Genomic DNA, 25,607 nt, shown 5'->3' with positions numbered 1-25,607 from the left:
ATTGACAATGAGGAAAAAGTACTTAAAAGTGAAATTTACAGACTTTTAGATAGAAACAATATGTCCAGAATAGTAAATTTATCTTGATCTTTTTTTAAAAAACGCACTATTTTTTTGTAGAAAGTGTTTTGATTTATAGACTCAGGAATTCAGACGTGTTGAACACTATGTGTCACTTTAGAAAGTTGGCCATTTCTCAAGTTCAACTAGTAACTTCCCAGGTATGAAAAGCTTCAGGTGAAGCCAGTTTACTTAGATAAAAGTCAATTTTTTGTAAACATCAAAGTAAAATGTGGCTATCTTTTCTACTTTAAAAGTTAAGAAAATTTTAATAGAAGTCATTTAACTTGCTCAAAAGGTTTATGAAGCTGAATTACTTATTGTAGGGTTTGGTCTCTGAATTCTGAAAATTCTGAAATTTGGCAGTTTGCTTACAGAGAGTTTCAATCCTTAAATTCATATTCTTAGGGTTTAAAACCCAAAATGAGGGTGGAGGGTATAGCTCAGTGGTAGAGTGCGTGCTTAGCACGCACGAGGTCCTGGGTTCAATCCCCAGTACCTCCATTAAAACAAACAAACAAACAAACAGACAAACCCAGTTACCCCCCCCAAAAAAAACCCAAAATAAATAAAACCCCAAATAATACCACATGTTACCTAATACTTTATGTCGAAACACTTAATTTACATAGTATTCTCTTTGTTTTGAACATTAAAAAAAGAAACACCTCTAGTCCTTAATTTTTGATGAGTGTCAGGGAATGAAATACTGCCCATTGCCAGGTGTTGTAACAGTCATTGCATAATAAATCATGTGTCCCATATGTGTAATGTATATTCAGTAACTTTCTTTTTATCTGAGACTCTTAGATTGGTGATAGGATAGTTACTGAGAAATGTTTAATAGAATTTACCAAAATGTGATAGGATGAGTTTTAAACACCTTCTGTATTTTTGAAATAAGTAGTGTTACAAAAATTTGTCTACATTTTTATGAAGTGTTGCTACCTCAAAGGTTAATCCTAGGAAAAGTTTATCACTGCTGAGAATTAGGAAAAGAAGATATTTGGGAAGATTGTAGAAATCTGGACCTAGAATAATTTTTTTTTAAAGAATTGTAGAAACCTTAACTAAGTGGTCTAATTTTACCCTAATTTTATAGATGTAGCTAGGAGATCCAGAAAGGTTAAGTGAAATTCCTGATGCAACAAAGCTAATTAGTAGCAGAAATAAAATTAGAACCCAGGGCCAGTGCACTTTCTACTTTTCTTGTCTTCCTCTGTGGATCCACCTGAGGGTAGAACCATAGAGCTGTGGATTGGGAGATCTTAATCCTTTAAACATCTTTTTTTTTTAATGTAAATGTACTACTATTATGAATCCGGGTAGCACTTTAAATCCAAGCATCTTAAGCATTTTGACTAAAATTTGAAGACTATACACACACACACACACACACACATATGATTGTGTACATATGTGTATATATGTGTCTATATTAGGGGAAAGAATGATAATCTATGGAAAGTAGGAATAGTGGAATATTATAATACTATGTTTGGACATTTAAATAACTGGCTATTGGGCATTGGATTATTGAACTAAATTTAGTATCTTTAAAAAGCAGAAATAATTCTGTGATCAAAGTACTTGTTATTTAATTACTTTGGGGTAAGAATGGCGAAAACAGTTTTTAAAGAAAATGTACTGTAGCTCAACTCTAAACTTGAACAAATCTGAAACTTTACTGTAGCCTTCCAGTGAACTCGGCTTCAAATGTAAATTCCGAGTCGTGGAACCTGAAGCATCCTGCTAGAGAACTCTTCACAGTTCTTTATCCCCCATCCCTCTTGCCATCATTTTTTCTGTGCAGGCCTAGAATCTCAAAGTGAAATGTTCTCGTTAAGAAGCTGTTAAGAGTGCAATAAGGCATTTTAAATGACTAACATAGAAGATATTTCACAACTTGAAGCACTTATTAGGTTTCTCAAAGATAAAATGAAATGTCACTGAACATGGATACAGAATGTGTTGCAACTGTAAAAAATAGTTATATATTCTTTTTAGATGATCTTTTTTCTGATTAACAAAGTAGCACAAGGTTACGAGTAGAAATTTTAAAAGAATACTGTAAAATATAAGAAACCACTATTCTCCACCATCCAGGGTTAACTACTGTCAGCATTTCAGAGTATTTCCTTTTCATCTTTCTTTTTAAAAAATATATGTGTCCAAATGCCATTTAAAAATGCTGTCTATAATGTTCATATCCTGGTTTGTTTTCTTTTAATTGTGATGTATGCATTTTTCTGTGCCTAAAACCGTCTTTAATGCCTTCATAATTTATTCTGTTATGGCATAACTTGTGGACATACTGTAATATATTTGATCATTTCCTCATTATTGGACATTTGAGTGGTTTCCAGGGTTTTGCTGTTGTACATCAATTTGATCTGCATTTCCTGAGGATGGGTTCCAGAGTTGGCATCGCTGGGTCAAGGGTACGAACGTATTTCATGTCAGATGGCCAAGTTGCTTTCCAGAAAGTATGCACTCCTACTGAGAGGCTCTTCTGAACAAATTTTATGAACGGTAGAAAGTTGGGCTTCAGTTAAGCACGTTCTCCTTTGGTATTTTTAGGCATACTTAGTTTTATTGGTAAGGTGAAGTTAACCAGCAGTGTTTTTAAACTGTCCTAACAGGTAATTGCTCTGCTCTGTCTTTAACTTTTTTAAAGTACCTATTTATGTGTTAGCAGGTGCTAAGATGGAGGCTATAGAGAACACAATTCCTTTTTCTTTTTTTAAATTTTTTAAAGTATTTTTAAAATTTAAAAAGTTTTTCTTTTGGGAGGAGGTAATTAGGTTTGTTTGTTTGTTTGTTTATTTACTTACTTACGTAATGGAGATTCTGAGGATTGAACCTAGGACCTCATGCATGCCAAGCAGGCACATTACCACTATACCATATTACCAGCTATGGCCTCCACCCATAATTCCTTTTTCAATTTTCTTTTTTATTGAACTTTCCAGGCAAGCCATATAAATACAGCTCATCCCCTTTAGCAATCACAGTCTAATTTGTTTTCAGCTTATTGGCGGATTGCATTAGGAGTTTGTATTCCAGAATTTTGGCATATTTCCACGTAGCCCTTACCTAACCTTACACTATTACAGTGTGATGCTGCTTTTTGTGTGTGTGTGGTGGGGTGGTGGTTAAAAACAATGTTTTCTAAACCAGAGTCTAAGAAAGTTTGCCAAGTAGGCCACTTTTTGAAGCTATGGCTTATGAAATTTTAAAAATTTATATCTTGAATATCATTTATAGTTGTATAAGTTGATTCATGTCTTTTGAGCTCATGTATGAAAAAAATAAAGCAAAAAAATGTTAACCTTGTTATTTGCTGAATAGGTCAAAAATAATGATAATTTAAGGCATTTAGTTTTTCTAAGATGTGACAAACCAAAATTGAAATTTCTAATGGAGTAATTTGAGTTAATTTCTTTATTCAAAGTCAAAATCACATTCTATTGTACTGGTTTTTGTTTTTTTTTTAATGTTACACTGTTTCTTAAATTAGATATTGGATTCTATATTTGGATCTGATTCCAGTTTCCTCAGTTTTATATAATAGAATAATGTTCTTGTTTCATTTCCAAAGGAACTTTTTTTAAATTAAAAAATTAACAAAGCTTTAGGGTTCATTTAAAAATTATCCTTAAGGATACTATGTTTTTAATAAATCATAATATTGGCAAAATAATTTTAGGATTCAGGTATCAAAGTAGTGACATTTCTCTGAAAATTGAGGTCTTTCCTCCTAAACTGGGTTGGAAAAGTAATCATTTGTAGTTAAAAAAAACAAAAACAAAACCTTGAATGATGATTGGCAAAATGATTCTTAAAATGTCTTTTGTACCAGTTTACTTGATAACAATTCCATATGCAACTACTAAAGTGGTTATTACTGTTAGAATATATTTTGAGCCTAAATTTGTTGGCATTTGAATGTGGTATGGTTGGGTTTATTTGGAATATATTTAAATTAAGTGGCTTGTTACATAAGTTACAATGGCATGGAGGTTAGGAGTTGAGAGCTAGACTATTTAGGTTCAGATCCTGACTCTTCCACCTGTGTTATTTTTGGCAAGTTATTTAACCCCTCTGTTTACTTACTTGTAAAGTGGGAATAATAGTAGTTTCTACCTCATAGTTGTTATGGGTTAATGCTTGTAAAACACTCTGAGCAGTGATCAAAACGAGGTGCATGTTAGCTGCTCGATTACCATTATGTGATCTTCCTGAGGGCCAGGATTTCTCTCTTTTGTTCACTGATGTATTCCAAATGCCTTAAACCAGTGCCTGGCACATACATGGTGCTCAAATGTATTTTCCAATGGACAAATATTATTTTATTTAAAATATAAAATTAAGAACAAATATCTTTCTGAACCCATATTCACATTTCAGTATGCAAAGTGTAGCATAATATTAGGAATGAGAGTTCTGGAGTCTGACAGATTTGGATTTGAATATCGATTTAGCCGTATATAACTTGTGTTAGCATCTGTGTGTTTCATTTTTTCCTCCTCAGTAAAATGTAGATGATCAAAGTACTGCCTCATAGAGTAGTTGTCAGAATGAAATGAATGTGTGCAGACTACCCAGCACCTTGCCTGGCACCTAGAGAGCACTCAGTGAGTGGAACTGCTACGTTTCAGGAATAATATTAGATGTAATCATCAGCCTTCATTAGATTGCTCTCGATTATATTTAGATATTAGTAGCCTTTGTTTAAGAAGTAAGGCTTCGTTTTGTTTAATTCACATTTTGAATCCTATTGACTTTTTTTTGATAGCTGAGATGGGCTGGTGGAAAAAATGTTTTAACCTCCTGGATAGGCTAGTCATTTTTGATGGACCAACTCGTACAATTCTTCCTTTTAGAAGATGAAGAGAGATCTGTATACTTCTCCTTGGACAGTGTGTATTTAATTGTGGAGTTGGTTGTGGAGCATTTCTGAGCAGGGAATTGGAAATAGGAGTTGTCCTTTTGCTTGTCCCACCACTGACTAAATGGCAGGACTGTAGACAAGTCATTTAACTTCCCTGTTCTTCAGTTTTTGTGAAGAGTCAGTAAGCACTGAGAACCTTGATGTTTGAGAGTGAGCGGTGCTTTCTTATACCTGGAATTAGAACTCTTACTCGTAGACTGGAGAATAAAATAAAAGGATAAGGATGCCGGTTATAAAATCCCAGCCTTTTGCCAGAAGAAAAACTGAGATGGTTTGCAGCTTTATGGTTAAGAGGTAGAAAGGTAGACGTTCCCAACAGGAAGAAAAAGGTGGCTCTATTGAGTAGTACCTGCCCTCTAGAACTTTGGTGCCCTGTACAAGTACATGCTTAGATTAAAATTTTAAATTTGGATATTGCCAATTGTGTTTGCTGTAACTTTTTAACTAAGATTTAAGATGCAAGTGGATTTTAGTCACTGTTGACAGCTCTAAATTTGCAAGCCCCGACAGGCAGTTTGCTGCCTGTGTTGCTCTGTTCTCCTGGATGAGAATTGGGCTCTGTGGACTGCATATTGGCTGGGCCAGAAAGGGCTTTTGGCAGAAAGCTCTTCCTTTCTTAAGGTGGCTTAGGGTCTGGTTTAGGCCTACTGGGCCTGTTTTTCCTTTACTTCTTGAAAGCTCATTTTGTCTCGAAAATGTTTTAAGGTGGATGTATAGGTTTTATCATTTCTGAATAGTTCTTATCACATGAATAACTAGGAAATGGAGGAAAGTAACATTTTTTCCTCCAAAATCTAGCCGTTTTGCTCCACTAGCTTTTAGTTTCCCTATTTTGATTTATTATTTCTTCATTCAGTGGCTGAATTATAAAACTAAAAACATTTGTTTTTTAAAAAGAATATACAAAATCTGTATTGTTTGAAAAATAGTGTGGATATACAAACAGGAAAGAATTTTTAATACCATTAAGCTTTAGTCATTATTAGTATCAGCTGAATATCCTTTGCATTTTTTCACCTGTCCCTTTATATATACAAATATATGCTTTTTAAAAATTGATAAAATTGACATATAACATTGTGTTCATTTTTTGTATGACATAATGATTCTGTATTTGTATATATTGTGGAATGATCACTACAGTAAGTCCAGTTAACATCGTCACTATACATAGCTACACATTTTTTCCCTTTTGATTACTCTCTCAGCAACTTCAAATATACAATACAGTATTATTAACTATAATCACCATTCTGTATGTTACATCCCATGACTTATGTATTTTATAACTGGAAGCTTGTAGCCTGCCATCCCATCCTTTCACCTATTCCTCCCCCACCCCAACCACCAATTTTTTCACTGTCTGTGAGTTTGGAATTTTTAAAATTTTAGATTCCATACATAATTATCTTTCTCTGACTTATTTCACTTAGAATAATGCCCAATATATGCTTGCTTTTTTGTATTATTCTGATAACCTTTTTTTTTTATTATTAAAGACTCAAAAAATTTCAATGTCTTCTTAGCTGTTATCAGTATGGTTTTCTTTTTAAAATAATATTGAAATGTGTACCATAAAAAACAAATATTTTTACCCACCCACCCTAGAAGCTCCAGAATGTTTACTGTGAACTAACATTTAGTCACAGCTTTGTCTTGCCTATTCCTATTCTGCAGGTCAGATTCTAAAGGGAAATAAGTGATGTGTGTACAATTTGTTGGTATAGTCTAATTGGTAATGTAAGAAATTTTATTCTAACACTGAGTTTGATCCTGATTTTCCCTTTCACTTTCATGCAGGATTATTCCCTCACAATATGTTTTCTTGACAACAGTGACGTGATCGTGCTGTCCGTACTAAGTAGTCCCATGTAGTCTACTTGATTTATCTACTTTGGTGGCTAATGGGCAGCTCGGTTTCATTCAGTTCAGAATGGAACTCTTGATTTCTCCCTCCGTCAATTCAAAGAACCAACGTCTATCCTTATCTTAAAAATATTAAAACAAATAGATGTTGTAGGCTTTAATTAACCCTTATATGTATATTTTGGTTACGGGCATTATTTTCCACTGTTGAGTGATTGAAATATTGGTGCCTAAAACTTTCATTTTGTGATTTTCTTTGGAGAACCAGAAAGTGGGCCAGATGGTTTGACCAGTTTTAACCTTTATGCTGTCCTGTCATCCTTTCTGTGGTAGGTATCTTCCTTCCAGATTGATCATATCACCTCCATCGTAATTTTCGCCACAGTTAACCACCATCAGAAATTGTCTTGCTTACTGTCTTCATCTCTTTTGTGATTATAAGTTCCATAGGGGCAGGACTTTCTCCTTTTTTCAATGCTGCATCCCAATGAAAAGAACAGGGCCTGGCACATAATAAGCTCTATAAATATTGAGTAAGTGAATGAATGAATATAACAGCAAAGTAGTGTATCTATTTTGTGTGTACTCAAACTATGTGCAAAGCATTGTGGTAGGAGATGATTCATAAATGTACCAGACGAGGTTATTTATGGTGGAGTATGTGCCTTAGAGTAGCCATGTATGGGATAGAAATAGTAAGTGCCTTAGAACTGGCACATGATGCTGTGGGAATCTCCCCACCTTCACCGAAGACATTGGAGAAGTTTTAGAAAGACATTTTGCTGACTTTTGGTAGGACCGTGGTGGGAATACCTGTTAAGCTGAGCTTTGAGTAGAGTGGTTTTCATTCATTCAATGAGTATTTGAAGCACTGTTGTAGGCAGCACACATACAATAAAGAATGAAACAGACATGGTTCTTTGCCCTGTGGAGCTTCCAGTTATCATGGAGGGAGGAAAAGATGTTCAGGAAGGAACAGTGGGAGAAACAAAGATAAAATCGAGGGCAAGAATTTTTGTCAGATTAAGTATAACCTGCATGAAGGAAAAAAACCAAAAGGCTGGAAAAACAGATTGAATCAGTCCACACAAAGCCTTGACTAAATTTGAATATGTAGCCATCGGGAGCCATTGAAGATTTTTGTTCAGGGGAATGAAGAGCTCTGTTTCCAACGGATTAATTTAGTAGTAATATAGAGACCATCAAAAAGGAAATTGGTTACAAGATTATTACAAACGTCTAGTTAAGAGATAATGAAGGGGAAGCTAGAGAGTAAGGGAGAGTAAGCAAGATTACGGAAGTGCAGTTTAGCAGTTGAATCGGATGTGCCCACTGCAGTTGAATCGGATGTGCCCGGCAAAGGGGAATTTGTAGTCAAAGACCTTTTTAAGGATTTAAGTGATTGGTGGGGAATGAGATTGTGGAATCAACAAGTAGCAGATATGGGGTGGAGAAGGGGGGATGGATTTAGAAGGGAAGGGGATAAGTAGAGTATAAAATGTATTATACAATTAATGATATAAAGGTACTTTTGTTTGGGAAGGGAATTAATGCTGTATTTAAGTGCAGTGGAACTAAAACTGAGAATTGAAATTTCATCCAATTCGTATCTTTATCTTCAGGAGTAGTAAGAGACTTAGAAAGTAGTCGAACATTCACTCCTGGCTTCTCAGAAGAATGCTGTATTTTCTTTCTAGTGATTCATGTTAATCATCCTACTCTGCTGACTTTTTGTTTTGCCATTGTTTTGTTCACAAGAACCAAGCAGAATATCTCCACTCCTTTGGAATTGCGGTTGGGCTGTCTTGATTTATTTGTGGCACTTAGGTGCATTAATCTGTGCCCAGAATGCAGGCTGCCAGTACAGGTCATTTAGGCAACTGAATGAAGGCCGTGTATTCAGAGTGGTTCAGACTCTTTTATATCCTTGGAAGCCTTTGCTGTTGAATTTGAAGAGGAATGTTTCTGTGCCTGGAAAATGTCTGGTTTAGGTTTGTATAGTGTCTTTCTACTGAAGATGAAAGTTGGTAAGGGTAATTTGTGTGCTTTAAATGTAAAGGATAGTGAATAGTTTGGGATTTAAGTTGGGATTTTTCTTAGGTGCTGTGTAGTCTTGTAGACAGTATTAGGTTCAGAATATCAGTTTTCTCTCCTATCAGGTTACATTACTGATTATTTTACCATGTGGTTGAAAAGACAAAGTGTGATCCTCAGTCCTCATATCTGATAGGCTGTTTGATACGTGCTTAGAGACTCACTCATTGCAGTCTGTTGTGGGTTTTTAGTGCTCAAAGTGCTCTCAGACAGCAGTTCATCTTGGACCTTGTAGACATTACGATAAAACAAGACAGGAAATGTACCACCTACACTATGTCCGTTCTTAAGTGTAGTTAGCACAAAGAATGTTCCTAAACATCCTATTACTTCTTAATCATCCTTTCCTCTATGTCCATCACACAGGGGGCATTCAGTAAAAATCTATTCATTTATTTAGTTATTTGAACATTTGACTGTTCTATGAAGTGCTTTCACACACAAAGCATTGTATGATTTTTTTAACTCCCTTGTTAAGTAGATATTCATAAGCTTATACAAGGTAAAGAAAGGCTTAAGTGACAGTTTTTAGATACGCCTGGAATTCAGCTCCATTCCATAAAAAAGGTGAGCTTTGATGAATACATGTTTACAGACAAATCCTTAAGGATCTTGTTTTGCCACCTAATAAGTACAGCTCTTTCGAAGTCCTGTAACTGAGACTAATTTGGAAATTGGACATGACATTGTGCAGTTCCACATGCAGTTTTACCTTTCTTTGGCTCTTTGTTGCCATATGCTTTTAAATCTGCTTTACTAATTGTTTAAGTATGTCCTTGCTTTATCCTTCCTAGGAACATTTGTAAATATTAGTTTTTTTGTCTTGTTTGTTTTTGTTTTTGTGAGACTTTTGGGGGGGGGGTCCTTATATTTGCCAGTGAAAATTAGCAAGGTAGGTTTGAGGAAGGATGGAGGAAGCAAGTCTTTGAAATACATGTTAGATTGGGTAATGGAGGAGTATGAGACTTTCAAGCTATCAAGACTTTAAAAAAATTTTTTTTTTTGGCCTACAATACATTTTTATCCCCTGGTGTCCCTTTTCCCTTTGATGACACTGTCTTACACGTTGCTGAGGTCTCAGATTGTAAAACCTTGCCCCAGCTCTTCTCCCAGGCAAAGTTAATTACCCCTTGCTCCATTTTCATAGTACTTTGTCCAGAACTATATTTAATTGTGCCAATTATCTCTTCATCTGTCTCTACTTCAAGACTGTAAACTTTCTTATTATTATTTATGCCCTCTTAAGTGTAGCTCTGGGCCTGACTCAGTAGGAGCTCCATAATTAGACTTCAGAGAGTGAAGCATTGTAGGGTGATGTTTAAATATGTTGGGTCAGAGAGGCCTAAATTTGAATTTGAGATATGCCAGAGCTCTGATCCCTCAAAGCTTCAGTTTCCTCATTGGTGATTTGGAAGTGAGACTAGGTACCTAGTAGACTCACAGTCTGAGGTCAGGTAATCAACACAGTGTCTGTCATACAGTGAATGCTCCGTAGTTGGTAATTATCGTTGTGGGTGATGTGATATTTGGGAGTTAGGGCAGGAGCATGTACTCCAGTTAGATGGTGGATGGAAGGGAACCCCTTCCCTCCTTTGAGTACCGACTAGGGATTCCATTTCAGGAGGGATGAAAGGTTCCTGAGTTTCAGGGTGGAGGTGTATTGGGCACTAGGGACCAGTTTCCGATTCCTGATGAAGGTTTTCTGTCATTGTGAGAGAGAAACTAAAATAACTGACCGTCCTTTATCATAATCCACTGTAGATGTGCTAGGATGTTTGGAGCAACCTGTTGAAAAATCTGCTGGTCTATTTGGTTTGTCTTTCTGTTTGTAATTTGGTGGTTGTTACTAGATTTAGCTCGGTGGAAGAGACTCTGATCGCTCTAAGTTGGTATTTTACTACATATGCTAATAGAATACCAGCATAGTATCTATTTACAACCTCTCAGTTGACTGCTGAGTTTGTATTTTGTTGTTGCTGCTGTTGCACGACTTAACATTGTCTTCAGGTTCTGTACAAATAATGACCATTCCTTATTTACCCACAGATAACCCTCAAATGCCTGAAGCATTATGTTCGAGTAGAAAGTAACATTACGGCTTTGAAGTTCGGACCCTGCCGATACTTAGCTGAGTGTGTGACCTTGTGACCTTGACCTCAAACTTCCTTTTCTGTAAGATGAGGCCAGTAAAGTGAATGAATGGTGGTGTGCTGCTGTTGTTATTTTTACTGTTATTAAGAGGGTAAGCCAGCGACATGTATCCTAACTAATAACAATGATGTGTGAGGCAGTAATCACACGTAACTGGAAGACGTTCTTGTTATTCCACACTCTTCCTGCACTTTCAGTTCCCTGCCAGGCTCCCCACCCGGATGGTTATAAGTGGGGTTGTAGACAGCTACTGAATAAATAATGACGTTAGCATCTTAGGAGGCACTGCAATTTGGAATCTGAGCAGTGTGCAGTGACTCAGTATTTCATGACTGTCCATCACTTAAGAGCTGAATTTCAGTGTGAAGCAATCCTGATAATACTGACTGGGCTGATGGAGTAACTTTATAGTGTTTAGTGTTTCTTTGGGGACATCCAGAGAGCCACAGCATGGAAAATAACTATTGAAAGAAAATGTATTCAGGCCATGGCATTTTTTGGAGCTGTGCCATTGTGCTGCCAAACTGATAAAAATGGGAGCAAAGATGCCTCTACTGATATATGAATGAACAGATAGGTAAAAGGTTTGTACTCCGGTTTACAGTGTTTTTAGGGAATTAGTAACTTTGATATTTAAAAAAGTAAACAGTGTTACTAAACATTTTACAGTGGCGAAAGACAAGACAATCCATGTGATGTTATTAATAGAGGAGATAAGGTTACGAATCCACTAGGCAGGAAAATGTTATAAGTATGCAATCAAGGATGAATAAATTAAAATCCACGTTTTAATTTATCCTAATGATAGGTGCCACTGTTTGCTTTCTCCAGAGTCTGGCATCAGAGTTGTGTTTATAAACATTTTTTTGCCTCCACTGTTGCAATGAATGCCCAGATTAGTCTTTAAAAGAAAAGGGAGGATTGCCTATTTGTTTTATGACATAACTGTGAAGCAGGATTTTAGTAGCTTCATTTATCTTCTAGATGGAAAAGAGAACTGTTAAGAGGTCATGCATATGCTGTCTGGCATGATACGCTATAATCCTTGGTTACATTTAGAGGATTTTTCATTCTAATGTTTAGGGATTCCAAGTATCAGTAGGAGTCATGGGTTAAATTCTAAATTAGGAGACAGTTTCTGGATAACTTCTCAGTAATGTCTTTGACATTTGTTTAATTGCAGATCTAAATAACCACTAATGGATATCATGGTTCCAGTGAGCAGTGGAATTTATTTCCCTGGAAGTAGAATGAGGCAGACTCAGAAAATTGTGTGGAATGTGTCACCAGTTAGATTTCTTCATGGCTCAGAAAAACTCCTATATAACTTCTCTTAAAGAAATGGAGCTGAACAGGAAGCAGAAGTAGTTAATGGATGATGTTGGACCAGGGAGTTATGAATGAGTCAGTGCAATTCCTGCAGGGAGTCTTGTCTGAAAGAAATCAGGGCAATATGCAATACCAAGCTTGCAGGGAGGTCTCCCAGTGGCCTTCCTCATCATCTTCTTTCAGAGGTAGCAGTGGTCATGGCATCGTCTTCCTATACAAGATGTGATTAGCTTATTTTCTTCACTTTGGGAGCCATGTAGGGCATTTTTTTAAAATAATGCTCTCCTGTTGGTGCATCAGGAACTTAAGCCTCATAGATAAATTCCAGCACAGATTAATCTTGTGTTTAATTCTCTATTTATTGAATGTTGGAGGTTTTCATACTGCTTAAAACAGAAACATGGGTACAATCAGAAGAGGAAAGACACCCTCAGGGAAGTAGCTGTATGTGTGGAACTGGGACTTGTTGTATTCTGAAAATTTAGAATAAATGGTTCCTGGGGCACCAGGAGACATCGAGGAGTTAACCACTAGCAACCAGGTGATGGCTTGGTATGTTCCCACTCTCTTACCCTCCTACCAGCATTTGGTTGAACAAAATTGACAATTTGGACAATCTAGATCATTCAGCAAGTTATAGCCAATGATCCATCCCTCTTGCTTCTGGTTACTGTCTTACATTGTTAAATTTATTTTAGGACAGTGTGTCAACTTTTTTGAATATTGTAAACTATTTTTTGGCATCAGTGTAATGCTAGGCTCACAAAATGAGATGGGTCATGTTCCTGCCTCTTCTCTTTTTATGCAAAGTTGGTGTTACTTCTTTTTTGTGTGTGTATGTATTTCTTATTTAAATATTTGGTAGAATTCACAAATGAAACTGGGCCTAGGGATTTCTTTTTAAGAAGATTTAAAATTACTAATTCTATTTGTTTAATACAACAGAGGACTGCTTAAGTTTTTCTTCCTGGGTAAGTTTTGGTAGATTGTAGCTTTTAAGAATTGGTCCATTTCATTGGTGGTGTTGAATTTATGTGCATAAAGTTCATCGTATTTCCTTATCTCTTAATAACTGTAAAGTTTAGTGATATCTCTTCTTTTATTATTGATAATGGTCATTTTTGTCTTCTTTTTTCCTTTAACAGTTTATCAATTTTATTTATCTTTAGAAAATCATCTCTTGGTTCCATTGATTTACTTCTGTGGATTTTCTGTTCAGTATTATTAATTACTCCTCTTACTATTTCCTTCTGCTTGTTTTGGATTTATTTTGCTCTTTTTCTCTGCAGTTTTTTTGAGATATAATTGTCATAAGCACTGTATAAGTTTAAGGTACACAACATAATGACTTGACTTTCATATATTGTGAAATGATTTATCACAACAAGTTTAGTTACTATCCATCATCTCAGATAGATTCAAAAAAAGAGAGAACAATTCTTCCTTAGGATGAGAACTCTTAGGATTTACTCTCTTAACAACTTTCAAATATACCATAGAGCAGTGTTAACTATAGTTATCATGTGATACATGTTCTTTTTCTAGTTTCCTAAGTTGTTACTTTGAAACCTTTCTTCTTTTCTAATATAAACATTTGAGTCTCTAAATTTCCTTCTAAGCATTGCTTTAACTGCATCCCACAAATTTTTATGTATTTTTTATTTAGTTTAAAATATTTTCTAGTTTTCCTTGAGACTTCCTCTTTGCCCCATAGATTATATATAACCCAATATTTGGTTATTTCCAGATTCTTTTATGTTAATTATTTCTAGTTTAATTCCATTGTACTTAGAGAACACACTTTTTATGACTTGAATATTTTAAAATTTCTGAAGTTCTGTTTTATGGCCAGCGTATGGTTTATCTTGAATGATTGTTCCGTGTTTACTTGAAAAGAACATGTATTTGAGTAGAGTGTTCTCTAATTGTCAGTTAGACCTAGTTAATTGTTGGTGATGTTAAATGCTGTACTCTTGCTGGTTTTCTTGCTATTTGTTTATCAATTAACATGAGAGGGGTGCTGAAGTCTATTATTGTGGGTTTATTTCTCCTTTTAGTTTAATTTTATGTTTTTTTGAAGCTTTGTTGTTGGTGCATACACATTTAGGCTGTTATATGTTCTTGGTGAATTGATTCTTTAATCTTTGTGTAGTGTCCCTCTTTATCCGTGGTAATTTTCCTTGCTCTTTTGTTTGATACTAATATAGCTACTCCTGCTTTCTTTTGGTTAGTGTCTGCATGGTGATAGACTTTATATCCTTTTGCTTGTTACCTACCTCTCTCATTATATTTAAAGTAGGTTTCTTGAAGATAGCATATAATTGGGTTTTTAAAAAAATACAGACTTACAATCTGTCCTTTAGTTTGTGTGTTTAGACTGCTTACTTTTACTCTAATTATTGATATGTTTGAATTTAGTTCTACTATTTTATTTATTTTCTGTTTGTCTCCTTTGTTTTTTGTTCCTCTTGTCCCTCTTTCCTGCTTTCTGTTCATTTAGACTTTTTTCAGTATTTTAATTTATTGAGGTTTTGATTATTCTCTTTGTATGGCTTCTTTAGTGGTTGTTCCAGGAATTACAATATATGTATTTTACCTAATTTTCTTAGAATTAATACATTATCACTTTGTGTGGAATGTAGAAACCTTACCACCATATAGGTCCTTTTACCTTCTTCCCTTTATGTTGTTTTTGTCATATTATATCTACATACATTGAAAACCATAGCAGACAATGTTACAGTTTTTGCTCTCAATTATTGAACATTTTATAGTATTCAAGAGGAAGAGAATGGTTTATTACATTTACCCAAATATTATTATTTCTGTTGCCCTCCCTTAATTACAAAGCTCTAGGTTTCCCTCTGTTAGTTTCTTTTATGGATGAAGAACTTCCTGTAGCATTTCTTTTAGAACATATCTGCTAGCTACAAATTCTTCTGGTTTTCCTTCATTTGAGAATGTCTTTATTATCTTCATTCCTAAAGGGTGTTTTGCTGAATATAGAATTCTAGGTTGAGAGTCCTTTCTTCCCCCTAGTACTTTTGAATAGGCATTTATTATTTGTGATGAGAAATTCATAATCATTCAAATTGTTATTCTCATATATAATTTCTCTCTGGCCACTTCCAAGTGTTTTTTTTTGTTGTTTTTTTTGTTTTGTTTTTTTGTTTTTGTCTTTGGTTTCACCAGTTCAGTTATGATGTATCTGGGTGTGGATTTCTTTGCGTTTATCCTGCTTTGGGTTTGTTGCACTTCCTGAATCTGTAAGTTCGTCTTTTACCAAATTTTGAATATTTTCAGCCATTCTGTCTCTCTTTTTTCTTTACTGTGGTATAATTGACATCCAACGTGATGCTTCAAGTGTGCAACATGATTGAATATTCATATTTGTTGCAAAATGATTACCACAGTAAGTGTAGTTAACATCTGTCACCTTAACATAGTTACGAAGAGTTTTTTTCTTGTGACGAGAACTTTGAAGATTTACTCTTTTAGCAACTTTCAAATACGGTATTTTAATACAGTGTTATTAACTTTTGTCACTATGCTATACATTATATCCTGTGACTTAACATATTTCATAACTGGAAGTTTATACCTTTTGACCCTTTACCCCAGTTACCCCCATTTCCCATCTCTGGCAACCACCTGTCTTGTTTTCTGTATGTAGAAGCTTATTTTCTTGTTTTGTTTTTAGATTCCACATAAAAGTGATATCATTTGGCATTTGTCTTTGTCTGACTTTTTAAACTTAGCTTAATACCTTTGAGGTCCATCTGTGTTTCCAAATGGCAAGGTCTCATTCTTTTTTAAGGCTGAATAATGTTCCATTGTGTGTGCACATGTGAGCATATGCACATGCTCGTGTTCGTGTGTGTGTACATCTATCTCTTTGTCTCTCACATTTTAAAAATCTACTCATTCATCACTGGACAGTTAGGTTGTTTCACTATCTTGGCTGTTGTAAATAATGCTGCACTGAATGTGGGGATACATATATCTTCTCGAGTTAGAGTTTTCATTTGCTTTGGATAAATACTCAGAAGTGGAATTGCTGGACCATATGGTAGTTTTGTTTTTAATTTTTTGAGAAGCCTCCACGCTGGCCGATAGTGCCAATTTACTTTCCTACCAAAAGTGCAGAAGAGTTTCCTTTTCTCCACATCCTTACCAACACTTGTTATTTGTTGTCTTTTTAATAATTACCATTCTAACAGGTGTGAGGTGATAACTTATTGTGGTTTTGAATTGCATTTCCTTGATGATTAGTGATGTTGGGCACTTTTTCAAGTGCCCATTGGCCATCTATATGTCTTCTTTGGGAAAATGTCTGTTCACGTCTTCTGCTCATTTTTTATCCAACTGCTTGTTTTGCTAGCAGTTGAGTTGTATAAATTCTTATATATTTTGGATATCAGTCCCTTATCAGATACATGATTTGCAAATGTTTTCTCATATGCGGTAAGTTGCCTTGTTATTTTGTTGATGGTTTCCTTTGCTGTGCAGAAGCTTTTTAGTTTGATGCGGTTCCACTTGTTTATTTTTGCTCTTACTGCTTTTACTTTTGATGTTGTATTCAAACATCATTGCCAAGATTTATGTCAAAGAACTTACTGCCTATGTCTTCTTCTAGGAGTTTTATGGTTTCAGGTCTTATCAAGTTCTTAATCCACTTTGAGTTACTTTTTTTTTTTCCTGTGGTGTAAGATAGTGGTCTAGTTTTCCCATGGCCATTTACTGGAGTGACTGTCCTTTCCTTACTGTATATTCTTGGCTCATTTGTCATAAATTAATTGACCATATGCATGTGGATTTATTTCTGAGTTCTGTATTCTGTTCCATTGATCTGTGTGGCTATTTATGCTAACACCGTACTGTTTTGATTACTACAGCTTTGTGATAGAGTTTAAAATCAGGGAGTGTGTGATGCCTCCAGCTTTGTTCTTTTTTCTCAGGATTGCTTTGACTATCTGAGGTCTTGCATGGTCCTATTCTTTTTCTCTTACTCTAGAATTTCAATGATGTAAATGTTAGACCTTTTTATATTGTCCTATAGATCCTTGAGGATCTGTTAAGTTTTTTCCCCCAGTCTTTTTTTCTCTTTTGTTCAGCCTGGAATAATTTCTCTTGATCTGTCTTCAAGGTGGTTGAGTTTTTTCCTGTCATCTCCATTCTTCTATTGAGCCCATCTGTTGAGGTGTTTTGTTTTTGTTTTTGTTTTTTTAATTTTGGTTATTGTATTTTTCAGTTTAATATTTCCATTTGGTTCTGTTTTATGGCTGTTATTTACCTGCTGAAGCTTTCTATTACATTCATTTCAAGAGTGTTTGCCCTACCTGGAGTATGGTTATGGTAACCAGTCTTCGTCTGCTATTTCCAATTATTTGGGTCATCTTGATGTTGGCATCTATTCAGTGTTTTTTTCTTTGCTAATTGAAATTGTCTTGATTCTTCATTTATTGTTATTTTGGATACTTTGAATATTATGAGATTCTGAGTTTTGTTTAAATTCTTTGGAGAATGTTGATTTGTTGTTTTGTTTTAGCAGGAAGTTGACCCAATTAGGTTCAGGCCACAAGCTCCAACCTGCTTTCTTCTGTGGGCTTTGGTTCTAGTATCAGTCCAGGTTGCAGTAGTACTATTTGGATCATTTCTACCTATATACTACCTAGGGGGTTAACTAGAAACCTGGCTAGTGGTCTGCATCATAGTTTAGTTCTCAAGGCCTTTGATAGGTTATTTCAGGTCAGATCCACATATCACAGTTTGGGGATGAGCCCAGGAGTTCATATACAACTTTATGGGGTCTATTTCCCTAGTCCATTCATTTATGAATTTCCCCAATACTGTCTGACTCACAGGGCTTTCCCCCTCCCACTTTCCTGATCCTCTGATTAGAAAGCTGGGGCTTCAGTCTCCCTGCTTTGCTATGCCCTTCCCTCAACCGTATCTGTCTCAGGGGCCAAGTGGTAGGGGAGAGAATAAAGTCCCCCCGACAAATCAACAGGGATTTATTTCTCAGTTGCCCCCACCGTCTTCCCTGCCCACCACACACACACACACACACACACACACACACACAGTCCTCAGACCAAAAAGAGAAGGCTCCTCTTTGAGCTTTTTCTGTTCATGCTTGGTATCCATTTCCGGCAGTTGACCTGCCTTTGATCCAGGGGAGATTGAAAGGGAAGAAAAAAACAACTAGGACATAGTATCAGGTTGCCTGTACTCTGAGTTCTGATTTTCTTCTCTAACTTATCAGCTACCACTTACTTTCAGAGTCCTCAATTTGCTGCATGCTGTTCTGTCCAGTTTTTAGTTACATTCATTGAAGGGGCAGAGTGGAGTGTGCTAACCTAATCTTAACCAGAACCCTGTGAACTACTTTTTAACATCTCATTTCATGGATAGTGTTGGTAGCAAATGTACAATGCTTTCCCTGTGCCTGAAGCAGGCATTGTTCTAAATGCTGTATGTGTTTTAATTTATTTAATTTTTTAAACAACTCTATAAGGTAGACACTTATTATATTCATTTTTCATTTGGGAAAAATGAGGCATTGCAAAGTTAAGGAACATGCAAGAAGGACATATAGCTAGCAAGTGGTAAGACCAGAGTAATAACCTAGTATGACTGTCTGCAGAGTCCCAGTCATAACCACTAGACTAACATTAACATCCATCACCTGAGAAAATGAGCTGGGCTTATAGTAACTCCACATCCACTGGGCTTCTTGTTTAAAGAATGATTCTTGTCAGATGATTATTTATCAGCTATATGATTTTACTGTTTTATGATGGGCCTTATTAATTATATTCAAAATTTTGTTTTGTTGTTTTTCTGATTCTGGCTTAATAGATCTTCAGTAGAGCAGTACAGACTAGGCTTTCTTATTTTGTTTTAAAGAGTACAGAATTTATTTTACCATTTGTAGATAACAAATTTGTTATATTTCCATCACAGTGTTTTTCCTAAGACTAAAGGATTTACGTTACATATATATATATATATATATATATATATATATATATATATATCTCATTGGTTTGTAGCATTTGGTTGGTTCTAGGAATTCCCCTTTTTAAGTTTAGTAGTAGAAACCTATTTCAGGATTATAGGAAGGAAACTTTTTCTTTTTATAATTTTTTTTTGAACAAGCTGTACATGCATATGCAGAAGGGCATACAGTGAAAAATAAGTCTCTTTCTCATTTTAGTTTCCTGAATACCCAGTTCTTCCCAGAAAGAGGGAAAGAAACTTTTAAATATAGAAAATACTTGTTTTCTTCTTCCAGTTTTATTTATAGATATAGCTGACATACAGCACTGTATGTTTAAGGTATACAGTATAATGATTTGACTTACATACATCATGAAGTGATCACAGTAAGTTTAGTGACATCCATCATCTCATACAAAATAAAAGGGGAAAAATTTTTCCCTTAGTACTCTTAGGATTTACTGTCCTAATTGCTTTCATATCTAGCATACAGCAGTGTTAACTGCATTAATCACTTTGTATATTACATTCCTAGTACTTTTATAACTGGAAGTTTGTACCTTTTGACCACCTTCATCTAATTCCCCTTCCCCTACCCCTCACCTCTGGTAACCACAAATCTGATCTCTTTTTCTGAGGTTGTTTTTGAAGTATAATTGACCTACAACACACTGTGGTAGTCCCTGATGCATAATATAGTGATTTGATGTTTCAGGACATTACAAAATGATCACTGTGATAAGTTTAGTTACCATCTGTCACCATACTTAAATGTTATGTTATTATTGACTGTGTACCATACTCTATTCATTTCATCCCTAAGACTCATTATTTATTAACTAGAAGTTTGTATCTTTTAATTTCCCTCACCTATTTCACTCATCCCCTCCACTCCCCGCCCCTCTAGTAACCACCTGTTTGTTCTCTGTATCTGTGGCTGTTTCTATTTTGCTATGTTTGTTCATTTATTTTGTTTTATAGATCCACATATAAGTGAAATCATACTGTATTGTTCTCTGATTTATTTCACTTAGCGTAACACTCCAGGTTCATCCATGTTGTTGCAAATGGCAAGATTTCATTCTTTTTTATGACTCGTATTCCACTGTTTATATGTGAATATGTATGCTGTCCCCCCACCCTCCACTCCACACACACCCCGTAGATCTGTATCCATTGATATATTGATGGGCACTTAGGTTGCCTCCTTGTATTAGCTATTGTGAATAGTGCTACAGTGAACATGGGGTGCCTATATCTTTTCGAATTAGTGTCTTTGTTTTCTTTGGAAAAATACCCAGAAGTGAAGTTACTGGATCATATGGTAGTTGAAGTTTTAATTTTTTTAGGAACCTCCTCACTGTTTCATAGTGGTTGTACCAATTTACATTCCCACAAGTAGTGCACAATGAGGGTTCCATTTTCTCCACATCCTTGCTAACCCTTGTTATTTGATGTTTTTTTTGACAACAGCAACTGTGACAGGTGTGAAGTGATAACTCATTGTGGTTTTGATTTGTATTTCCCTGATGATTAGTAATGTTGAGCATCTTTTCATGTGTCTGTTGGCCACCTCTGTGTCTTTGGAAAAATGTCTATTCAGGTCGTCTGCCTACTTTTTAATTGAGTTGCTTAATTCTTTTTGATGTTGCCATTGTATGAGTTCTTTTTGTATTTTGGATATTAAGCCCTTACCAGATATTGTTTGCAAATATCTTCTCCCATTTAGTAGGCAGCCTGTTTGTTTTGTTGATAGTTTCTTTTGCTGTGCAAAAGCTTTTTAGTTTGATGTAGTTGCATTTGTTTAGTTTTGCTTTTGTTTCCTTTGCCTGAGGAGACATATTTTTAAAAAATACTGCTAAGACTGATGTCAGAGCACGTACTGCCTATGTTTCCTTCTAGGTGTTTTATGATTTTAGATCTTACGTTTAATGTAGCTAGATGTCCAGTTTTCCCAACACCATTTATTGAATAGGCTGCCTTTTTCCCATTGTATCTTCTTGCCTCCTTTGTCAGAGATTATTTGTCCATGTAAGTGTGAAACCCAGCAAAGGGTACATATGCCTGTGGCACAGAAAGCCAAACTCTTGACAGTGGGAATTTGCAGCAGAGTAAGGAAATACTGCAGGGCACCAAGCAAGAGAGTGGAAGACAAGCATCAGATCCACTCCAGCTTGGTCTTTGAATTAGGTTTTATTTTGTTTTAAAGGGGAAGAACAAAGAAGCTGGGATTACTCATTGTGTTGTGACATTTCTTAATTGTGGTTGTGGGAGTCTGGTTCATAATTCTGTGGCCAGGTGGTCAATGGCTCAGGGGTCTGTTAGCTCCTCTTGCCCTGAAGAAACAACCTGAGTTTGCATGTTAATGATGGTATCTATAATAGCAATTTTAGTACATTAGTGGTTATCGACAGTTGCAATTGTAGTCATCTGACTCTGGTGGATTAGTGTTTAGTTAGCACAGGATTGAGGTCAGAGGGGACAAAAAAAGGAATAAAGTTTTGGATAGAGAAACTGATTTTAGTCTTGGTAAGGGAACTTGGTTTTAGGGGGACTTGGTTTCAAGTGTGGGTTCATTTTGGGGTGCTCTCTTCTGTTCATTGGTCTATGTGTCTGTTTCTGTGCCGGCACCATACTGCTTTGATTATCAGAGCCTTGTAGAATAGCTTGAAACCAGGGCACGTGGTACCTCCAGCTTTGTTCTTAAAGACTATTTTGGCTACTCAAGGTCTTTTGTGTTTTCATATAAATTTTAGAATTGTTTGTTCTAGTTCTGTGGAAAATGCCATTAGTATTTTGATAGAGATTGCGTTGAATCTTTAGATTATCTTAAGTAGTATGGTTATTTTAACAATATTTATTTTTCCAGTTCATGAGCATGGTATATCATTTCATTTGTGTCATCTTCCACTTCTTTAATCAATGTCTTAAATTTTCTGAATACATATCTTTTACCTCCTTAGGTAGGTTTTTTTCTTAGGGGTTTTGTTCTTTTTGATGCCATTGTAAAGGGGATTTTTTTTCTTGCTTTCTCTTTCTGGTAGTTCATTATTAGTGTATACAAACAGCAGATTCTGTATATTAACTGTATCCTGCAACTTTACTGAATTCATTAATAAGTTTTTTTGGTCATATGTTTTAGGATTTTTTATGTATAGTATTATGTCATCTGCAAACAGTGACCATAAAGATTTATAGTAGACTCTTGATGTTCATGGGAAATACATCCAGACATATTAATGACTTGACAAGTAAGCAAATGCTGTGTTTGCTGAAGCTCTCCAGCACTGATTTCTTTTGGGGTCCTTTTTTACATTGTTATTACATCATCAGAATTCCTGATTATCTGAGTGAAAATACTGCACTGTGATCTGGTTGCCAAGTGGTTGACTAGGGAGGCTCACCAGCGAATTGTTACATGGACAAAACGAGTTGAATTTTCTTCAGCAGTTCTCTGAATATAAATTTAGTAAAACCATTACTAAAGTGCTGTTAGTGAAAGGTATAGTGAACACAGGAAACAGTCATTAGAGACCTTTTGAAGTGCATTTTCTTCAGGAGTAAAGGTTAGCAGGAATGAGAGTATGCAGGCTCCTAATTGAAATTGTGGGTTTGGGAATATTTAATCCTCAGGAGTTGTCTTTGTAAAGGAGATTGCTGCAGAGTAGCTCTGCTGGTATTAGCAGGCATTAAGGATTAATTGTTTGAAATGACTTGAATTAGAATGACAGTCATTTAATTAGTAGTTAGAGTTCCCTATGTCATTAATGCTTTATAAAAAGTTCTTATCTAGAGAAGTCTTATCTGTCATGTTTTTGTAACTTAATGTCAAAGAAAACCCCTGGCCTTTCACCTAGTTTTAATATTGCTACCTAAAAACAACTATTTTAAAGTCCATATTGCTACTGTTTGGGGTGTATTAAAAAACCTACCAGTAGTTAACTTGAAAAATAAACTACCCACCCTAAGCCCCTCCCAAGGCAAAACTGTTTACTTGCAAAATTACTAAGTTTAACATCAAAAAAGAACAAAACAAATGAACAAAAAATCCTGGCAATTTCAGCGCTAAAATCTAGAGCCTTGCCTTACTGGACCCTTAAAAGTTCAGGACTGGTCCTTAGTCCACAAGTAGTCTATCAAGAGTGCCTCTGATGGCAAAGAGGTAATTTTTGAGTGGCTTGTGAAGACCAGTGCAGCAGTTAAGAGTTAAATATTACATCTTAAGGGTTGGAGTGGGTCTGGAGGCTTAAATGTCACTACTTCAGAGAGTCCTTCTTTGGATACCCAGTCACCCTGTATTATGTCCTCTGTAGCATGTTATTTGTTGTGAGATATTTTTATATTTGTTTCCTAGTTTCTTTTCTTTTCCTTCTCTCTGTTGTTGAATGAGTGAGTAAATAAATGAATGAATAAAGGCAGAGACAAAGTAGCTTTGTAGGTTGATAAGGCTATATAGGAAAGGATTAATAGGAATAGGTGTTTGTGAATCAGTACAACACAGATTTATTATTGGTTGATGATTGGATCATCTATAAAGCAGGCTTTTGTAATTGGCCTGCCTACATTAAACCATCTAGGCCAGAATTCATAAATGCCTAGCAGGAGAGCTACAGCCACTACTTCCTCATCTGTGTAGACAACGCAGATGAAAGAGCACGTCACTCACTGTGCCCAGGTGGACGCAGTTGCCAGTCAATTTGCGTGGGTAGACCAGATGAAAAACATTGGTATCTAGACCGCTGTCTACACAGGAGGCCTGTCCATACAAGGATCTAAGGATGCCTTTATCTTTTTGGCTAGGGTTTTTTGAAAAGTTAGTTTTTTTGAGTGAATGTTATTGCAGATTGTGCTTTTTTTTTTTTTTTTTTTTGAAGGATAATTGTGGGAATTTCTGATTTTGCAGAATGTTTTTATTACTTGATTTTGCTTTAGAAAAATAATTTTTGAGTTTAGTTTATTTGGAATGATGGCCCATTTTGAGAATTTGGACCATTTGAAAATGAGAGGCCTTCGTTGATTATGCCCTTAAGGAACCTGAAATGAAATTTAAAAATTTTATGCACTATTTAATTCTATACACTAAGAACTGAAGAGATTCCCTCCCTCTCACAACAAACAGAAAACACAAACCCACCCACTGGGGATTTTGAGAGATGTTATTCTTTGGTTACTAAGATTTAACTCTCAATTGAGTCTTTTAACATTTTAACTTTTAAACTGACGTCCTGTGGGAAAGAATTATGTCTGTAATTGGGAGTAACTTTGGATTTGCACGTATTATTCTCTTTTGGGAAATTAGTTAAAGGAAAGATTGTCAGAATGTTCTAAAATTGAGAGAAAATGAACATTATATGATCCTTGAAATACTGCTGTCGTGAATAATTGTATCTTTTCTAACCCCTTCAAAAGAGAGGTTGCAAGGGAGATGGTCTTAGATACTGTGTATGTCTTCACAGTGGTAATGATTGTATGAAATGCTTAGAAAGAAAAGAGGAGTATATGTTAAAATGGGATAGTTTTCCCCGAAACTAAGAGGAACTGAGATTGGAAGAGCACACTGTTTAACTCATTTCCTAGCTTATACAGAAATACTAAAATATTGGAATAGATTTAAAAATGCCAGTTTTAAAGCCAAGAGGCTTTTCCCTTATACTGAAACTATAAACATGGATTTTTCTATTAGGAGACATTTGTAAGTTAGTGTCCTTTTAGAATATTAAAGGACAAAACAAGATTAGCAATGACTTGTTCCTGAACTATTGTCATAATGCTTTATGATCGAATTTTTCATGAATTTCATAATTATTATAGTAGGTAATTTATCTTTTAATTCTAGCTGTGTCTCAGACATATACAAGAAGATGATATTTGATTATCCCCATTTTAAAAATGTTTTATTTGGATACAGTTTCAAATTTACAGAAGACTTGCAGGAATAAAAGCATTGCAAAACACACACACACACACACACACACCTTTATCAGAGTTGAACATTTTACTTCATTTGCTTTCTTTCTTGTACCCTATGTGTCACCTTATATAAGTAAGATGTGTGCACCATGGCCCTTATTCCTGACTTAAGTAGGGGATTTTAAGCTTAGAGATATTCTCTTATGTAACTAATTTAGTTACCAACTTTATTATATTAAAA

At 35.4% G+C, this 25,607-nt stretch overlaps 1 protein-coding gene and 1 non-coding gene across 2 annotated transcripts in view; both read left to right on the top strand.

The window, feature by feature from the left end:
• Positions 1-25,607, top strand: part of ARL8B (ADP ribosylation factor like GTPase 8B) — a 47,363-nt gene that overhangs the window by 2,771 nt on the left and 18,985 nt on the right.
• Positions 492-564, top strand: TRNAA-AGC (transfer RNA alanine (anticodon AGC)). Its single transcript has one exon. It is a non-coding gene; the product is annotated as a tRNA-Ala (tRNA).

This window comes from Camelus dromedarius, chromosome 17 (assembly GCF_036321535.1).
Source record: "Camelus dromedarius isolate mCamDro1 chromosome 17, mCamDro1.pat, whole genome shotgun sequence".
NCBI lineage: Eukaryota > Metazoa > Chordata > Mammalia > Artiodactyla > Camelidae > Camelus > Camelus dromedarius.
This window is presented reverse-complemented; position numbering and strand designations above follow the sequence as displayed.